This window comes from Cololabis saira, chromosome 14 (assembly GCF_033807715.1).
Source record: "Cololabis saira isolate AMF1-May2022 chromosome 14, fColSai1.1, whole genome shotgun sequence".
NCBI classification, from domain to species: Eukaryota; Metazoa; Chordata; class Actinopteri; order Beloniformes; family Belonidae; genus Cololabis; species Cololabis saira.
In genome coordinates this window covers 9,612,149-9,632,303 of record NC_084600.1, presented here as the reverse complement: position 1 = coordinate 9,632,303, position 20,155 = coordinate 9,612,149, and the positions used below count along the sequence as shown (strand labels likewise).

The following is a 20,155-nucleotide window of genomic DNA, read 5'->3' as shown; positions in this document are numbered from 1 at the left end:
GTCAGGAGAAGGAAGACAATCTGCTGAGTTGTCTGAGTCTGATAATGAGCCGGACTCGGAGCAGGGACTTTCACAAAATCCTTGGCCGTATCTTGTGGCATGAAATTGAAGGGATTTTCCGCATAACTATGCAAAAACGGCGCATGTGGTTTGGTGGCGGGCCGTTACGTAACGGCCCGCTAAATCACCGCCCCCTCCACCCAGCTCCCTGCCTCCGCTCCTCTCCAGCGCACCATAAAGGCTGATTTATGGTTCCGCGTTACACCGACGCAGAGCCTACGGCGTAAGTTTACGCGGCGACGCGCACCGTACGCTGAACCCACGGTGTAGGCTCTGCGTCGATTTAACGCGGAACCATAAATGAGGCTTAACACGGAGCTGTTTAGAGCCTCTTTTGTTCTAATCACCGGAGGAAAACTGCTAAGAAGACCCGCGGCCACTGACTGGACTTAAGATAAGGGGACAGTGCTGCTTGCATGCCTTTATTTTTATGATTGTTTGCTGTGGTTCGCCCTCCTGCTTTTCCGTGCATGCTTCGCCTGTCGCTCCCGGCTTAACTCTCTGACGCCGCTGTGAGCGTATGGCTGGAGGAGGAGGAGGTTTGGAGGAGGAGTGGCGCAATGATTGACAGGAAAGGGGGGAAAGGAAGCGTTTTTCACGGCGCAAAAAAACACTGTAATAAAAAGCCAGGAATAGAGTACTAGAGTGAAGTTTTTCTTGTTACACTCTTTTAGACACATTTGAGGGATGTTGGCCAAGACTTTTAATAGTGTTAAAAGCATGTTAAAAATGATGTCACAATACCTTTAACTCAATGTTTGAGTTCGACCGAGTAAAAAACGAGGGCACAGACAAACCACAGACATTTATTTTCAAATGTTGATTGTGTCTGCCGAAGCAGAACTACCTCTCTGCTTTCAACAACTCAACATCGAATTCTCAGAAACAAGAGTTAAAAGATCCTTAAATTAATTTAGAAAAAATATAGTAATTTACTGATGTGGAAAATAAGAAATTTACTCTTACTCTTACTTTTACTTAAAGTAAATTTAAAAGCATTTACTTTTGGATACTTAAGTACCTTTAAAAGCAAGTACTTTTCTACTCTTACTCGAGTAATATTTTAACTGAGCTACTTTTACTTGTAACGGAGTAAATTTTGACCAGTAGTATTTGTACTCTTACTCAAGTACTGGGGTCGAGTACTCTGTCCACCTCTGCCCAATACTCCCCCTACTCCTACTTTCAGCACCACCACTAAAATCAGGAAGCTGAGAGCCAAAAGCTGTTTTACTTTCCACTGTAGCGCTGTTAATATGCCACTTTATTAAGTTTTAATATGATTTCAGGCGTAAAAGTAACCGTTAAGATCCCCAACCTGGGCTCAGTTTATCCAAATAACGCCTGTTAAGAAATTAGATCTGATGTTTTCGGCGCCGGTCCGGGCGCAGCAGCAAATTTCGGGATTTCTGCCTGCCTGCTGGCTCAGGAGCTGATTTATGTTTCCGCATTAAATCGGCGCAGAGCCTACGGCGTAGGGTACGGCGTACGGCGCGCGTCGCTGCGTAACATACACTGTAGGCTCTGCGTTGGTGTAACGTGGACAACGGGCAAACAAGTGATTATGTACATTCACTGAGTGAATATTATGAAAGTAAAATATATATTTCTCGCTAGAAATGTAATCAAAATGCATTTTTATGCAGAAACTAACTCAAAATATTGATTTTATTCACTAAAAAATAAGAAATGTCCGCCGTGTTTTTTTTTTTTCATTCAGTCCGCAAATGACGACGAAAAGCATTCTGGGAAATCTTTCTGGCCCTAGTTCAGCTAGTGAGCATCGGAAAACCCTCGATCCGAAGGGACAGATTCATAGCCACTATCTCGTTTTCTCCAATACCCCTAGGTGAAAAGAGGAATTGGGACACCACTACCCTCACGGGAACGCGCAAAATTTAGGGGTAGGGCTGAAAAGTAGGGGTAGTGGGGGGATTGGGACAGGGCCTTAATAAACTCGGTGGGGCACCACCTTTGATTACAAAGGAAAAACAAATTGTATTTGTCTATCTCTCATCTGAAAGTAGGTTCTAATCTGGATTGGTTTGAGTACATCAAATAAACAACACGAAGGATCAATTCAAGGAACATTTATTACAAGTTCAAATAGACAGATAAATGCAGTTACCTATATATATGCATATATGTAACATATGAAGAAGAACACGACTTAATAAGGTGATTATAGGATCTTTAGACTAATATGCTTAACATCAGAAAAGAAAAGAGGAAATGATGATGAAAGAGAGAAAAGTTTTCTTGTCCAAAAATCTGATTTCAAATACATGTATACATGTAAAGGACTAAAATAAATCTGGCAACTAACCAAAAATTGATGATTAACTTTAAAGAGAAAATTATTTTGGACTTCTGTGGTTCGGATTGTGAGAGACACCAACGCACGGCAGGTGACCCGCCTTACCGAGTTGAGCTGAAATGGAATTTTGCCAAGTATACGAACAGCCAGCCTAGGTGGGAAGCTCCGCGGCCCGATGGACGCTTCTTAGGGATTTTGCCGTCGGTCTGCTAGAAGGTTGACAGCACTCTGGTTCGTCTCGGCTTGTTTGGCGATCATTTAGCCTTGAGTGGTTGATGGGCGATGGTGCTGGGAGATTCTCGTTGGCCAAACGAGAGTCGAGTGTGAACAGTGTGAACCAGGCCAAAAATGGAAAAACTCGAACTTAACTCAAAAAGAAATGTCTAAACTTCTCGGAAAAGAATATTAACTCAGTTTTAATAATGATACAAAAGTATGGAAGCAATTCTGTACCATAATTCAAATTAAAATGGATTAGCAAATTTGTTTTTTCATTTTTGGAATAAAGCCACATTTTTTGACAAATAAATAAAATTAATAATAGGCTTAGGCTATTTACACCCGGGTGCAAGTACTGATGCGTAGGCTATTTACACCCTACTACCAATATCAATGTATGCTATTGCACCCATGTATTATTAGAAAAAAAATTTTTTTTAATTATTTATAAAAAATAAATCCATCAGCTCAACAGTGATTGACAGGTCACCACTTTTGGTAAATTTAATTTAATCTCTTCAAAATATCTTACAATGACATAAGAGCCAAAATTATTCATACAAAAGTGTGAGAGCAGACGTTTGCCTGGCTCTATTGTTTGACATGGACACATCCAATTTTAGAGTGGTGCACATGCACATGGGGCTGCAGAATCGCACTTTGGCTTTCTTTATTTTAGCCTATTTAGCAGGGCGAGCCGCTACATTCAACGTGACGAGTGCGCGCATGGGACAGAGGGGGGCGTGGGCGGGACTTAAAATGAAGGCATCTGATTGGTTCTTTCCCCCCTGCCAATCCTCTGGTCCTCTGACCAATCCGTGCCACTCGGTGCGCAAAAAACAGATTGGTCAGAGTTTTTACAGGATTAAAGCTGTCAGAGAGGTCGGATTTTTTTCTTTCCTTTTTCTGAACACATTAGTCACTGGCTACTATCAGGATGGAAGGACAATTTCACCCAGTATAACAATAAATGTTTTTCAATTCAATGTATTTATATAGCGTCTAATACAACAAAAGTTGTCTCTAGACGCTTTCCAGAGACCCATACCCAGAACATGACCCCCGAGCAGTTATTACATAAACAATGGCAGGTGAAAACTCCCCTAGTGGGAGAAAAGCCTTAAGCCAAACAGTGGCAAGGAAAAACTCCCCTTTAGGAGGGAAGAAACCTTGAGCAGGACCAGGCTCATAAACCCCCAAACTGGGGGTCGGTGACGTCAACAGCACAGCAGGCAGGTGGAAGCAGCAACGGGATGACCAGGGGTGGGGACCGCAGGCCAGCATGCAGCTCCCGAAGCTCCAGCCCAATCATCAAGTCCCAGGTTGGGGTGCGGGGTCGGGGAAAGGTTGAAAAGGGGTAGGGCCAGGGGCAGGGCCAGGGAGAGGAGTCTTGACGGACAAACCTTCCCCCCCGCCTGCCCGGGCCGTTACCCTGCCCCTCTCACTCCCACGCTGCAGGTTCTGGTGTTGTGCATTAAGAGATGCTCTTCGCCACCGTCAGAGGATGGTGCAACATGGACAAAAGAGAAAAAAGAGAGGAGAAGGGGGGGCCAGAAGAAGAAACCACAGGAGCGACTCTAACACACTAGAGTTTACACTACCTAGAGATTTACCAACACCAGCTAGAGGTTTACTAAACACTAACTATAGGCTTTACTAAACAGAAATGTGTTAAGTTTAGTTTTAAAGGTGGAGGTGGTGTCAGCCTCCTTAACCCAGATTGGAAGTTGGTTCCATAGTAATGGTGCCTGATAGCAGAACGCCCTCCAAATCTACATTTGGATACTCTAGGAACTACGAGTAAACCTGCACTCTGAGAACGGAGAGCTCTGACAGGAAAATAAGGCACTATCAGGTCAGGTTTTTGAATACGATTACAGACTATACCTTTAATTCAACAGTGTAGCCAAGAAAGCTCTTGCTTTGCCCACTGTTAATGTTTTTTTTGTACTTCATATTCTGTGTTGCCACTTGTTCAGCATAATATTCATATTTTCATGATCATGTCTTTATAGGTCAACAGTATTTTTTTATTTTCATTCATGTTCTGCATGCAATTTTTATGATGTATTATTTTTTTTATTTTATGATTTTGTATCCTCATAACTATATTGTTAAAGTTTATTAGGTGGGGGCTCCTCATAAGCCTACTGGCTCACTCGATCCTCCCTGCACAGTTTATTTTAACTGTACTTATTTGTGTGATGTTATTTTTATTGTATATGCTAAATAAAACAAACTAAACTAAACTGCAATCCATGCTTTTATTAATACCAAACTGGATTACTGCAACTCTCTTTATTTTGGCCTGGACCACTCACTCGTGCTCCGCCTACAGCTGGTACCAAACGCAGCTGCTTGCCTCCTTACAGGCAAGCTTACTGGCGTGACCACACATATCCCCTGTCCTAGCTGCGCTGCACTAGCTCCCTGTTGCTTTTAGAATAGATTTTAAAATGTTATTGATTGTTTTTAAAGCTTTTAATGGACTAGACCCCAATTATCTGACTGAGCTCCTCGATACAATCCCACAACCCTGTCAGGTCATTGAGATCCTCTAATCAGCTCCTACTGGTCGCCCCCAAAACACGACTGAAGACAGCTCCTAGACTCTGGAATAACCTGCCGTTTCATGTCCATCTGCACAATCACTTGAGGTTTTTAAATCAGCTTTAAAAACATACTTTTCTCCCTGCTTTTGATTAGTTTGAGTGATTTTGGCAAAACTTTATTTCAAACATATTCAAATTTTGTATTATTTTACTCTTATTTTTATTTCATTGTATTCTTGTATTTTGTAGTCATCTTATTCTATTTATTTAATCTTTGTAATATATGCCAGCTGTTTTTAACTGTACAGCACTTTGGTCAACCTCGGTTGTTTTAAACTGTGCTCTATAAATAAAGATTGAGTTCAGTTGAGTTGAGTATATATATATATATATATATGTATGTAATATTATTACGGCTTTCATGCATAATGTAGCTTAATGAATACACATAAGTTACCTGTTTGCGGTCTGTGATGGCCACAGCCACACAGGCCAGTTGAAGAGGGTAATATCCTACACACTAGGCCCTCATTACTTTAAGCACACAGGCTAATTTTATTTGCAGTCAGCCACACCCCAAACAATTCAATTAAACATTAAGGTTTAGTTTATTTGATATATAATTTGTTTGTTTATAACCTTACATTGTTTAAATAGAGTGCACATGTTTCTTCTGTAAGGTTATAGTTCATTTTTTCTGTTTATATGAATCTTTATTTCCTTGTTTTGAGTTACCATGCTGGTGGAGGAGTTACCTTTCCTGGTGAGGCAAAAGGCGTGGCCAAGGGTGGAGGACTGTTAAATCCTGTGGCATGCCCATTAAGCCATACCATGTGCTGTTATGTTAGAGGGGGGGATTTGGGGTTTAGTTGGTTTCCTTTTGTATTAGTTGTACTTGTTGTCCATTTTGGTTTCCCCTTGTGTGTTATTTGGTTTGGCCAAGCCACTATATATGTTCTGTGTCATTATAAGGGAGTCAGTTTTGTTTAGTTGGTGTCTTGTTATGTTGCTAATAGTTTCAGTGTAGTTACGGTTTGTTGACCTCTTTTATAAACCTGGATAATGAGTTTTGGTTTATATATAAATTTTTGTAGTAAATAAACCCCTTTTTTTAAACCAACTCCTGTTCTCCTCCTTGCTGACTGCTTGGTCCCTAACACGGTCTGATGACGTAATGAAGGACCTGATATAATTTACAAAGAACAATGGTGGTAGACATAAAGAGAGTGTCAGGGTTTGACACTTCCCCCCAGTGTTTGTAACTTTCAGTTCTGTCTTGCCCCGCCTGTGTCCCATCTGCCCTGATTGTGTCTGCACCTGTGTCTCGTCATGTCTCGTTATCCCTTCAGTATATCTTGTCTTGTCATTTCTTGGTTCCCTGTCGGTCCGTACTGTTCTCTCCTCCATGTCTCCTCGTGGTTTTTGACCTGATCCTGGTTTTTTTGTGTTTATCCTGCTCTGCAGCGCTTTGCTTTGCCTTTTTGGATTAAAACCCTTTTTGTTTTTGAGAACTCCTGCCTCCAGCCTCCCTCTGTCTCCTGCACTTGGGTCCTTAAAAAACCAAACCATGACAGAACGGACCGACCATATGGACCCAGCGGGAGACTACCTCACCCTTATGGAGTTTTTCCGCCAGGAGGAGTATTGGGACCCCTTTTGGGGAACACGCCTGGCTCTGGGTGGGCCCAGGAGCCTGCAGGCCCAGGGGAAGCGACGGCGTCAGCGCCAGCCCCAGCCCCAGCCCCAGCCTGTTCCGGTGGGGGCCCTGGACGCACCTCTTCCTGTTCCCGAGGTGGTCCTGGACGCATCCCAGCCTGTTTCCCCCTTCTGGGGAACACGCCTGGCTCGAGGTGGCCCCAGGGGAAGGGACGGCGTCAGCCCCAGCCCCAGCCTGTTCCGGTGGGGGCCCTGGACGCACCTCTTCCTGTTCCCGAGGTGGTCCTGGACGCATCCCAGCCTGTTTCCCCCTTCTGGGGAACACGCCTGGCTCGAGGCGGGCCCGGGGGTTCTCAGCCCCAGGGGAAGCGACGGCGTCAGCGCCAGCCCCAGCCTGTTCCTGCTCCAGCGGTGGTCCTGGACGCATCGCCCCCTGTTCCGGCTCCAGCAGTGGTCCTGGACGCATCGCCCCCTGTTCCGGCGCTGGTCCTCGACGCCATCGCCCCCTGTTCTGGCTCCAGCGGTGGTCCTGGACGCCTCAGCTCCTGCTGGAGTTCCTCCTCCGGTGATGGTCCGGACCCCCCTCAGCCAGCTCCGAGGATCCGTGCCCCCCCTCAGCCAGCTCCTAGGACCCGTGCCCCCCCTCAGCCAGCTCCGAGGACCCGTGTCCCTCCTCAGCCAGCTCCTAGGACCCGTGTCCCCCCCTCAGCCAGCTCCGAGGACCCGTGCCCCCTAGGACCCGTGCCCCCCCTCAGCCAGCTCCGAGGACCCGTGTTCCCCCCCAGCCCGCCCTGGATGTGGACTGTGGGGACATCTGGGATCTGTCCCTTGAGGGGGGGCCAGCGCCCCGGACCCGGGTACCCCCGCAGCCGGCACCTCGGACCCGGGTACCCCCGCAGCCGGCACCTCAGACCCGGGTACCCCCGCAGCCAGCGCCACGGACCCGGGTCCCCACTCGGGCAGCCCTGGGGATCCTCTGCCCCCCGACGCCGGCTCCCCGCATCCTGTCTGCTCCTGTTCCGGCTCCCCGCATCCTGTCTGCTCCTGTTCCGGCTCCCTGCATGCTGTCTGCTCCTGTCCCGGCTCCCCGCATGCTGTCTGCTCCTGTCCCGGCTCCCCGCATGCTGTCTGCTCCTGTCCCGGCTCCCCGCATGCTGTCTGCTCCTGTCCCGGCTCCCCGCATGCTGTCTGCTCCTGTCCCGGCTCCCCGCATGCTGTCTGCTCCTGTCCCGGCTCCCCGCATGCTGTCTGCTCCTGTTCCGGTTCCAGAGCCCCGTCAGGTTCCCGAGCCCTGCCAGGTTCCCGAGCCCCGTCAGGTTCCCGAGTCCCGTCAGGTTCCCGAGTCCCGTCCAGTCTCAAAGCCCCGCCAGGAATCCCCGTCACGCCCCCCGCCAAGACCCAGGCCTAGGCCTCGGGGACGCCCCCCCGAGCTCTCTCGCTGGTCTGCTCGGTCCCGAGGGCGGCCCCCGGAGCTTTGGCCGCGTGTGGCCTGGGCCCTCCTCCAGGCCCCCCTCTGCCCACCCTGGGTTAGGACTCTGGGGACATCTGGGATCTGTCCCTTGAGGGGGGGGTACTGTCAGGGTTTGACACTTCCCCCCAGTGTTTGTAACTTTCAGTTCTGTCTTGCCCCGCCTGTGTCCCATCTGCCCTGATTGTGTCTGCACCTGTGTCTCGTTATCCCTTCAGTATATCTTGTCTTGTCATTTCTTGGTTCCCTGTCGGTCCGTACTGTTCTCTCCTCCATGTCTCCTCGTGGTTTTTGTCCTGATCCTGGTTTTTTGTGTTTATCCTGCTCTGCAGCGCTTTGCTTTGCCTTTTTGGATTAAAACCCTTTTTGTTTTTGAGAACTCCTGCCTCCAGCCTCCCTCTGTCTCCTGCACTTGGGTCCTTAAAAAACCAAACCATGACAGAGAGAACTTTAGTTTAACCAAAGGAAAATCACATTGAAGGTTTCTAAACTAAAGTTAATTCACACATTCCAGTCTTAAAATTTATCTCATGGAGATGAGACGGAGTCAGGTCTGGTTCTTCTCCCCTTCTTTTCAGTGTTATGACTCTTAACGCTATGCTCCCCCACTGGTGCTAGGCACTGCAAATACCTTTCGAATACTTCCTTGTTTGGTTGGATCTTGATAAGATGTGTATCTCTTTGGGGGTGTTTGAAGGACGTTCCTCCCCAGGAGTGACCTTACTTAAAATGATTATGTGTATTTCACTCTCCTTGGTTTGGGAGAGTCTGTCCGTGACTCAAGGTTTCGTAAACCAGGCCTGGATCACTACATTTGTATTCTAGGAAGGACTGCTGTAAAGCATAAAGCCTTAATACACACACACATAACTAGAACAAATGTTACTATTGACAGAAAAGAAAATGCTGTTGGTGTTAATCAAGTAAATAAAACACTGCAAGCATATACTTGCTATGTGAACAAAAATCCAATGGCGTACACTGCAGATGTGAATAGCGAATAGATTCTAAACAAGGAAGACAATGATTGTGTCAGGACATTTTCACATTACTAAATTATGACAACAATTTCCGAGACTGAATAGGCAGCAATATGCCTAAACAAATATACATTAAATTAGACTTTCATTTGCAGATGAAAGGATCCACTAGTGCCTATGTTCAGTAGCTCCTTCAGAGAGATAGATGAATGAGATGTATGAGTTTGTGGAGAGAATGATTTCACTCCTGAGGCCACGTGTGTCTTTTTGCTTGTATTACTTGTGCTATAATGGCGGCTTTATACTAGTACCTACTCATCTCGACTCCTCTTGCCTTGCCCTTGTTTGTTTTTAGACACCCAGATGAGAAGTAGGAGGTTGGAGCGAAGCTGCTGTGATGTATTTGATTGTGTATCTAAACGGAGAAGACAACAAAGGCTTGTGTTCGATATCAAGTTAAAAAAATGAGAGTGAGAGAAGCTTCAAGCGGCAACGCTTTTTTTTTTTTGTTTGTCTCAGCGCTGCTGAAAAGTCAGCTGGAGCCGTGAGCAGCTATGAAGTGACAGAGCTCCTGGTAGATCTGGTCGTTCCTTATCGCCCTTCTAGATCCTTTTTTAATTCTCTCCTCAGCACCAGGTTTATGAACATCTGCACCTCAGAGTTGGATCACCAAACAGACGTTGCTCTGCCATTGCCTGTCGAATAAAATGAAAAAGCCGCGAGTCGCTCTTTCGCTGATTCCCGCTTCCTGATTCAAACGTCTGATGGCCCCGCCTCCGGACCAATCGGTGGCCTGTAGTGTGATGATGTCAGATGCAGCCGACTCAGCCGTTTTGAACCTCAGAAAAAGTATCTACTCGGCGCGCCTCCACCCGCCTCCACCCCTAGTGGAGAAGTTAGTGAGCCTAAACGTTATTTCTAGGGTCCTGGTTAGTTAGAGGACAGGATAAAGGTTAGATGATGCCATATGGGTAAGGTCTGAGCTAAGGTCAGTATCAGAGTTGGATTGAGGCAAACCGCAATAAATGTGAAGTAAATGGTTTGGGTAAGAGGTCAGGATGAGCTATAAAGACACACAATTCATAGATTATCTTTCTTATCTTTTGTTTAAATCAAAAGGTTATGTCCTCTGAAATCCTCAATGTACCTTTGCACTTGAGTGTTGCATAATGAGAATGGGCTACATGAAACCTGCATGGACCTGCATGTTGCTGAAAGACATACAGTATGGAGCAATGTAAAGATATGACATATTTTAGCCTTTAAAACAATATAGCCTTAGGAAAAAATACCAATTTGATTGCAACATGTTCCAGTGCTCTGACCCAATGCAAAAAGCATATTTGTGCAGTTAGGTTATATTCCTTTTCTTACTAAATTTATTTTCAGTAGAGCTCATTACAGTGAAGTCAATATAGAAAATATCTTCAAAAAAAAAGACTGAGCTCAAGCTAGAAGTGTTTTATATATTTATGTTGTTGTTTGGCTGTAGTGCATAAGGAAGTCAAACAATGGTTGAAAGTCCCTCTCTGTCCCAGTCTTTAAATACTTCAATCCATTGTTTTAATTTATACCTTTATTTGTGTGCAATTGTCTTATTTCATTAAGCCTGCATCAATTAGTCTGTGAGTCTTTGTATGTTAAAAACAGCAGCTTTCTTTGTATTCGTGGCTCAGTTTTGACCAATTTCCAGCATCATCCAGCCATCAACAGATTTTCTATGGGTGAAAGGACAGAAAATATCTATAGCTAAAAAGAGACTGACGGTGCGTCCAAAATGCCATACGAAAAAGTATATACTAAAAAGTATACTTAAGTTCGACACACTTTTGAGTAAATATCAGTAGTGTGCATTAATTCAGACGTACTATTAAGAGCACACACGTCACTACTTGACGTAGGGAGGGGGGGGGGGGGGGTTGTTACCATGGTAACCTTTCACAGCAGCAGTAGCAGCGCAGCTCCGCTCTTTCCTGTTTATTCTGGCCGAAATAAGATTACATCATATAATATTTTTATGTACGAATATTATAATATTAATATTATTTAATAATATTATTATACTTAATATTATACTTATGACATATACGTATCAATTAGCAACCAAACGCTGTTGCATTGCATTGTGGGAAGTTTCTGCTTAGCTAGTGTCCATCAATCCACACTAATAAATTCTCCGGAATGAGTATGGATAGTACATACTATTGAGTATGTTCTAATGTTTCGCACTAAAAAATCTCGCATACTCATTTTGCATACTCATTAGGGTGGAAGTATGCAATTTCGGACGCAGCCTGAGTGTGGTGGTGGGTTGTGGTTGAGCTCAGCTGTAGAGCAGAGGTGAGTCGGTGGCTCTGGGAGCAGTGCCAATTAGGGTCCACACCTGGGCCAACTTAACAATTACTAACTGCGTCCGAAATTCCATCTTTCCACCCTAATGAGTATGTGAGATTTTTTAGTGCAGCCGAAACATTAGTACACACAATAGTATGCTCTATCCATACTCATTCCGGAGAAATGTATTAGTGTGGATTGATGGACACTAGCTAAGCAGAAACTTCCCACAATGCAATGCAGCGGTGTTTGGTTGCTAAGTGCTGCGCAGATACTTAGCAACTAACAAAAATGGAGGATAACGTTAGCGGTACCAAGCAAAGCTGCAGCAGCACCACCATCACGCGACAATTCAAATGTGAGTAATTAGGTGTGATTTTGCTTTGGTTTCCATAAGATATCAACCAGATGTGTTCATCATTTAACACATTATTGTGTGGGTAGATGTATTTGCAAAATGAGAGAAAGGATCTTGTTTCGGCCAGGATAAACGGGAAAGAGTGGAGTGGTGTGCTCCTACTGTTGCTGTGACAGACAGGCCCCTCCCAACGGCAGGAAGTGCCGTGTGGCTCTGAGTAGTACGTCCCAATTAATGCATACTACTAATATTTACTCAAAAGTGTGCCGAACTTAAGTATACTTTTAAGTATATACTGTTTAGTATGGCATTTCGGACGCACCGCATGTCTTCCCTGAGACTGCACAGGAGCAGAAGGAAGGAGGGCCTGGAGGAAAGCCTTTGTGGAAGAGGCTCTGTGTTGTTCTGCACTGAAAACTGCTACTGAATAAAAGTCTGGTGATTCAGCTACACACTAACTGTGATAATTTCCCCACAGTACCCGAACCTCTCACAGTGAGATATAATGAAACAAAACTATGAAGATCGTATGCGTCCTGTCACGGTTGCTGACACCAGCATACTTTCCTACAGCAAGTGTCTAGTTTCGCTAAGACGAACCTTCTGGAGCTGCACACAACGAGCGTTAGCTCAGAATTACAGAATTTCATGGGCCGAGCAGCAACTTTTGCAGAGTTCAAGTCTTATGGTGCTTTTACACTAGTACCTACTCAGCCCGACTCGACTCGCCTCGTCTTGCCCTCGTTTCTTTTCAATACCCAGATGAGAAGTAGGAGGTTGGAGTGAAGCTTCTGTGACGTATTTGATTGTGTAATCTAAACCAAAAAGACAACAACACTAAAGATGTATAACTTGGAGGAGATGATAGATGTGCTGCTGGGTCTGTGACTTGTGTTCAATATCAAGTTAAAAAATGAGAGACAGAGAAACTTCAAGCGGCGATACTTTTTTTTTTTGTTTGTCTCAGCGCTGCTGAAAAGTCCGCTGGAGCCGTGAGCAGCTATGAAGAGACAGAGCTCCTGGTAGATCTGGTCGTTCCTCTTTGCCCGTCTAGATCCCTTTTTAATTCTCTCCTCAGCACCAGGTGTATTCAATTCAATTCAATTCAATTCAATTCAATTCAATTTTATTTATATAGCGTCTAATACAACAGATGTGGTCTCTAGATGCTTTCCAGAGATCCAGAACATGAACATAAACATAAACCCCCGAGCATGAACATCATCATTTATGAACATCTGCACCTCAGAGTTGGATCACCAAACAGACTTTTTCTGCCATTGATGTTGAATAAAATGAACAAGAAGCCGCTGTCAGAGTCGCTCTTTCACTGATTTCCTCCTCCTGACTCAGACGTCTGACTCCAACCCCCCGACCAATCGGTGGCCTGTAGTGTGATGATGTCAGATACAGCCGACTCAGCATCTTAGAACCTCGGCAGAATAGTTACAGAAAAAGTATCTACCCGGCATGTTAGACCCCTAGTGGAAAAGCGCAAAACCGAGGCGAGTCAAGTCGGGCTGAGTAGGTGCTAGTGGAAAAGCGACATTATTTAACCATGGGAGAACATTTTTAGTAGCACGGAGAGACAATGCAGGTGAACAGTGTTGAAATGTAAATATAATGTGACTTGATTCAGTGAGATGACAGATTTTTCAAATTGCACTTTAATAGTGAAATCAAGACTTACACATGAAATGACACCGCTACGCTCCCTTTACATAATTAGGGGTTTTGAAGAGTTTTATATGAAAACCAATATGTGGCTTGATGCATTTGAGGATTTAAAGAGGAAATGTTAAACTGTCATGCAACTTTCTCAATGGAACAGCAGAGCCGTTGTGGTCTGTTTAGATTTTGTTTAGTAAAGAGGAAGGGTTTTTATATACAGCTTGTTTTCTAAGATAATAGATTTTTCCTTAACTGTTTTTGATGTTTGTTATTTTAACAGCACTGATTTTAGTTGAGAAAATGATGCATTCTTAAAAAAAAAAAGGCAAGAAAGGGGAAAAATCTATCCACATCTTTTCCATGGGAGCAGCCCATACCGGGCTGTTAGTGATATCGTGATACATGTGTTCTTGATTTGTAATTCATTTTGGTGTTTTTCACAGTAATGCACCACAGGGATCTAAAAAAATGCATTGTGTCTGTAACACATGACAGACTACCGTATGTTTCACAGCAGGACCACTAGGCTTTTCAGTCTCCTCAACAAACGAATGTGTTTCTACATTTGTCATGAGAAAACATTTATTTTTTGCTCTCGAGTGCAGGGGATAAGGTTACACAATACATATTACATGTTGTCGTGTCGTTATCTGGATTCAGTTTTCCCACTTCAGAATTGACTTAAGCCAAAATATCATCAAGATATAGCATTATGGAATTTGAGACATTGGTAGTGGGTGAGATCAAGAGATAATTATCAACAACTGGTGATAGTTTGTGCCCTGTGATGGACTGGCGACCTGTCCGAGGTGAACCCCTGCCTCTCGCCTGAAATTAGCTGGGATAGACTCCAGCAGACCCCCGTGACCCTGCAAAGGATAAAGCGGGTATAGATAATGGATGGATGGATGGATGGATGGATGGATGGATGGATGGATGGATGGATGGATGGATGGATGGATGGATGGATGGATGGATGGATGGATGGATGGATGGATGCATGGTGATAGTTTGTACTGTGACTTCTCACAGCTGACATGAAATCACAGAACTGTGTTGTCTAAATCAGTGATTCTCAACCGGGGGTCTGCGACCCCTAGTGGTCTGTGGTGTAATTGCAAGGGGTCTGTGATAATAAAATATATATTTTTTAAAAAGACCAAAAATCTGCAGGCGGTTGAGAACCACTAGTCGAAATGATGCTATCATTGATGACTTCAGCTTATTTTAGAGACTGCAGCCACTGTCTCACTACACAAGCAAGGGAGATAATCGATGTATTCATGAAAGTATGCCTTACGCCGTTGTGGTGACAATATGCCCCCTTTCAGCTTAAGCATTTTTGCAACCACATAGGCTATTACTTTTATATATGGGTACAAATGTAGCCAACATTTGTCGTACAAAGTATGTATAATTTGAACAATTGCCCAATCTACAGCACACAAAAAGTTAGAGGATCTCATGCTATTTCCAAGAAAAAGTCCACTGTACAACTGACCAGTTTCCATCCATCCATCCATCCATCCATCCATCCATCCATCCATCCATCCATTAACCTCTGCTTATCCGTAAGAGATAAAAAGAGATGCATTTTTGTACTAATGAAAATCACCAGACCTGGATGGAGTACATACTCTATACTGTACTGTATGTGCAATTCCCTGCATGTGGTTTCAAGAAAAACCCTTGTTGATGCTAGTCTTTTTCCTAGTTGACCTTTTACATCAGCGATGAATAAAAACTCTTTAACTGGTAACACGCTGGTAATATGTGTCGTGGTGAATGAGGCAGCTTTGCAGGTCTGTAAATGTTGCACTAGCTGTCAGCCTTACAAGTCCCTACAGTTGTTGTCCCTTCCTTCTTTTTATTTTTCCTTTTATTTCTGGGTATTTCCAACCAGAAGTATAAATGTAGTGATTTGACCCACAGCTTAATTATCTAGCTGTGTACGTCCAACTTGGATAAGTATTATTTCAGTCAGACTTACTGACTTACTACTGAGGAACTTTTGGAATTTCTTTAGCTTAGGGGATCCACGTATAGATTAAGTTGCTTTCACGACACTGTGTAGATTCGTTTGGTCTGCAGAGTGGTACGCAGTTGTCGCAAGACACAACCAAAAGTCCAGGGATACTGGATGACACTTCCTGACAGGAATCAAATGTGAAATTGTAGCTTTAAAGAAATTATTTTGTGCTGGATACCCAAAACATAATTGATGGGTAAAACACAAGAAAAAGTACTGATAATATCAATATTATCAGTAAAAATATATTGGTATTTTGAAGTTGTAGGATGAGACCTAAAGTGGAGATAAAGATGGGGAGGACAGATAAATCTGCTCCATAACAGAGCTGCTAACCTACGGTGGCCGAGACCCGCCATTGCTGAAAATAAAAGTAACACTGCAAACAGAAACAAACACCGCTGCAAATAAAAGAAACGCTGCAAACAAAAAGAAACGCAGCTGCAAATAAAAGAAACGCTGCAAATATAAAGAAACCCTGCTGCAAATAAAATAGCCACAACGGAAGTGAATTACCGGGGACTATTTTTGCCGATGCACTGGTGTTGCACATTAAAAATTACACGTAGCGACGTTGAACACTAACCTTTTCACTTATTTTCTCGTTCGTTGTTCTTCTTAGTCCTCGCTCTTCTTATTTATTCCTTTTCTCTTACGTCCTCTTCGTCTTCTTCTTCTCCTCTCACGTAAAAAACACCGGTGCATCAGCAAAAATAGTCCCCGGTAATTCACTTCCGTTGTGGCTTTTTTATTTGCGTCGGTTTTTTTTTATTTGCAGCGGCGTTTCTTTATATTTGCAGCGTTTCTTTTATTTGAAGCAACCTTTGTTTTTATTTGCAGCGTTTATTTTATTTGCAAAGCATTTATTTTATTTGCAGCGTTTCTTTAATTTTCAGCAATGGCGGGTCTCGGCCACCGTAGCTAACAGCTAACTTAGCAGGCTCAGTGAGTGAAACATGCTGTCAAGTGCAACAAAAAGGTTGTTTTCTGTTTTTAATAATATACCTTCTATTATTGTTTCCATTTTGCCTGCTACCAGAGCATCAACTTGGTACACTTGGTTCCGTCACATGCTGTCTGACAAAAAAAAAAAGCAGTTCACCGCTTGAAGAGTGCTATTGTAATGAGATTTTCCTCACCTCCGCGACCTAATGTATTGGATCACGGATGTAAATGTATAAATACTGTACTTCTGAGAACTCACTGAGATATATTTTTTTAGAAATGTGACAATAGTTAATTATGTTTAACTTTTAGCTTTCTTCTGCTCTTGCAGCATAGAAATCTAAAAAGAACAAGAACAGAGAGAAGGAGCACAGCTGTAACAGTCACCATTAAGAGTATCACGTCTAAACAGTAGTAAGAGTACCAGGGCATTTTGTAGGCCGCTGTACGTAGATGAGGTGCTCCTTTGTGCGAATCACATACTCTACCCAGAAAACAGCCTGATCCATGGGTGTCATGGGTTGATCTCTGTGTAAACGTGACAGTCTTTGCATATTCTGCCTGTAGCTGTCTTGGTGGAGCACTTCCTTAATACCGTCCTCAAAGGTGTGACCGTTCACATCAGCTAGCTGAATGATCTTTGCAGCTCCTCTCTCCTGCAAACGTAGAAGGTTGTCATACTGGTCAAAGAACAAGGGTATTCCTAGAACAGGGACGCCGTGGTAGATGGCCTCCTGGACTCCATTGGTTCCCCCGTGAGCTACAAAAACCTTGACCTGTGGATGACCCAGAAGGTCCTTCTGTGGCATCCAGTCCACGATCAGAGTGTTGTTTCCCAGCGTAGATGGACGCTCCCCCTTGTGCCTCCATATCACCTGGTCAGACATCAAACAGCACAGAGACAGAACAAATATGCTGAGTTCAAATATTATGAGAATATTGTTTGCAAGTAAGACTCAACAGAATAACCGAAAAAAGGAAAATAACACAGATGAGCACTAAAGTTGCCCTTTGTGCTCTACAATGTGACATGAAAACCATGTTTTTACCATATGTAGTAGTAGTGAATTTATATCACTTCATTTTCACTGCCTATGTACAGTGACTGAATGAAAAGTTGCAAATTCAAAAAAAAAAAAAATCACTGGGTTTGTATGTGTATATTTATGTATGTGTATGCATATGTATGCGTATATACATGTATATATATTAAATATAGTAATAATGCACATATATATACCTTTGGTTTCTACCGTCATGGTATCAATCATTAATATGTGTGCAGACTAGGTAAAAAAAAAATAAATAAATAAAAAAATAAAAAAATTAAAAATAAAATTAAAAAATAAATAAATTAAAAAATAAATAAATAAAAAATAAAAATAAAAAAATAAAAGTTGCAAATGCAATGAAAAGGTGTATCAACGATAATCTCTTACTTTCTGGGGCATCTTGGCAAAGACACTGGCAATTTCCTGTGCGACTTCGTTTGGCAAAGCGTTAACGAGAGTTCCCAGAGTCATGATGATCACTCCATCCTCCCCAGCACTCTGAACAAACTCCTCCAGGTCTGCTGGCAGAGGCTGAGCTGGTTTGCACTGAAATCCTCCAATGTACACAACGTTTGGCATTGTAGGACGAGGGAAATCAAACACAAAATCTGATCTGAAAAGCCAAATGTCTGCTTCCTGAAGCAGTGAAACAATGTCACATCCACCTTCAATGTATTTATCACAAATGGAGTCATAGATGGGCCCCACCATGAATTTCTCCTGGAACAGTATGATTCCATGGAAAAACATGTTTTTCACCCTCTGAATGAAGTCCATCTTATCTGTTAATCCTGATCCTGGAACTGGGATATAGGAGAGTGGTGAAGGGGCCAAAATAAAGTGGCCGTCTCCACTGGTGATCCAGCGCACATTGAGCACCAAGGGCAGTTTGAGGTACTTGGCTAACAGAACCCCACTGCTCATGGCCGGATCAGTAAGAACCAGATCATATTGTGAATCTATAAAGCTCTTGACTAAGTCCTGATTGTCAAATAATCGAGCTGTAGCCTCACACCATAATGAATGGGCCTCTGTGATCATAGCAAGGAAATACTTGGTGAGCTTGAGAAATGTCAGCAGTGAAGCCCCTTCCCGCTGCACCTAAAGTAATGGATAAAACAATGCTTTTGTTGTAATTCCTTTTTAACACATTTTAGAGAATTACCTAAATGCACATTTACAACTTCAGTAAATACAGGACTGTCTCAGAAAATTAGAATATTGTGATAAAGTCCTTTATTTTCTCTAATGCAAAAATGTCATACATTCTGGATTCATTACAAATCAACTGAAATATTGCAAGCCTTTTATTATTTTAATATTGCTGATCATGGCTTACAGCTTAAGAAAACTCAAATATCCTATCTCAAAAAATGTGAATATTCTAGGTATCTTAATCTTAAACTGTAAGCCATAATCAGCCATATTCAAATAATAAAAGGCTTGCAATATTTCAGTTGATTTGTAATGAATCCAGAATGTATGACATTTATGTTTTTTTAATTGCATTACAGAAAATAAAGAACGTTATCACAATATTCAAATTTTCTGAGACAGTCCTGTCTCAGACAGTCCTGTCTGAGACAGTCCTGTCATATTTACATACCTTCAGCTGCTCCGCTAGGAACACGTCAAAGAAGTCTTCAAACTCATTCTCCATTTCAAGTGTAACTGACGTGTAGAGAGGAGACTCCTCTGGGATGTACCAGCTGCTGGAGGCTCTGACCACAGTGATGTTGTGTCCCCTGGCATGAAGGTCTTCTAATAAAACCTTCATATTGATCCAGTGGCTGCCATCCACAGGGAACACCAGAATGTTTCCTCCCTCACACTGAGGTGTGAAGAATATCAGACTTAAGCTGAAGAATACAAGTGTCCCGTGCACATAACCACGCAGCATTTTTCCTAAAAATGTCAGAAACAGAGATTAATGTTCTCAAAAAGTTTGTAAAATTTAAAAACATACATCTAAAAGGTAATTGATCATTTTAACAGTGACACACTTTACATACAGTATAAGTAGAAATCTGAAACACAGCATGATAGATACCCGAACCTGACTTACCTACCATTGAAAGAGTGCTGTTATTCTTTCCCACAGAGTCCATTCCAAGGTTTCCCCTGATATTTGAGTTCAAATTCCAGGCTTGCATAAGTTTGGCCCTTTCACACATAACTTAATTACTTGTGGCACATGTTACCTGAAGCTGCTCTGAACATTCTGCAGAGAACAAGAAAAAGAAGTGAACATTTCTTCCTTGTCCTCATATTATTTTATCACTTCTTTGAGTAAAAACATGTAAGAGCTAGAATGTAAACTGTGTACTGTAGTTTTACAAACGTGCTTCTGTTCTCAAACAAGAAAAGCACTTGCATCATACAAACCTGGAAGCTCTTTCATAAGGGCATTACAGCGCTTATGTAATGGTAAGCAACACAAGTTTCCCATCATCTTAAAGCTGCAACTAAATACCTGAGTTAAAAACAAATCTGTTTATTGATTTGTGGTGGAAG

At 43.1% G+C, this 20,155-nt stretch overlaps 1 pseudogene; it reads right to left on the bottom strand.

Annotated features, from left to right (window-relative positions):
• Positions 1–13,214: 13,214 nt before the first annotated feature.
• Positions 13,215–19,894, bottom strand: LOC133459558 (UDP-glucuronosyltransferase 1A5-like; annotated as a pseudogene).
• Between the last annotated feature and the right edge of the window lie 261 nt (positions 19,895–20,155).